Below are 640 nucleotides of genomic sequence, written 5' to 3'. Positions count from 1 at the left end.
ATTACTTCTGACCTACTATATTTGTTGAGGCAGAAGGTCATCCAGATTCAAGAGGAGGAGACATAGACTCTGCCTTCCAGTAGGAGGAATATCAGAATTACATAGTAAAAGAGCATGAAGGTTAGGAAGTATTGTTCCTGATGTTTTTTGAAAATCTGACTTACTATAGGCAGGAACCATGTTTCTACAAGCTTTATGTTATTCAAGCTTTCCACATTGTTCAATATGAGAAGATGTCCAATAAGTTATTTTTGTGTCATCCTTGCACAGATAACATGCTAATTTTCTCTGTATCATTTCAGTATATGTGCTGCTGAAGCAAGCACCCAGTAAATAATTTTCAAAGAAAAAAAAGGTATATTGCTCTTAATTCATGTGCATGTGCTTTTCTGTTTGAACCTTCTGGAGTCAGCCTTTTTCAGTTTTAACTCATTGTTTATAATTGTAATTGAAAAGATGGGATAAACTTAGATACAATAAACAGTAGCAGGACTCATAAAGAACATCTAAACATATTTCTGTGACAAGTGTATTAATTCCAAAATGAACCTAGGATGCCATTTTTCTTGACATTGGCTAATTGGCAATGGTATGTTTTTTCACATTTGATCTCTTAGGACCTATTTTAAAATATACACAC

At 33.6% G+C, this 640-nt stretch overlaps 1 pseudogene; it reads right to left on the bottom strand.

Moving 5' to 3' along the window:
- Positions 1-225: 225 nt before the first annotated feature.
- On the bottom strand, positions 226-326 carry LOC115515125 (annotated as a pseudogene).
- Between the last annotated feature and the right edge of the window lie 314 nt (positions 327-640).

This window comes from Lynx canadensis, chromosome B2 (genome assembly GCF_007474595.2).
Source record: "Lynx canadensis isolate LIC74 chromosome B2, mLynCan4.pri.v2, whole genome shotgun sequence".
Lineage (NCBI taxonomy): Eukaryota > Metazoa > Chordata > Mammalia > Carnivora > Felidae > Lynx > Lynx canadensis.
Note: the sequence above shows the minus strand (reverse complement) of the source record. Positions and strands in the feature narration are given on the sequence as shown.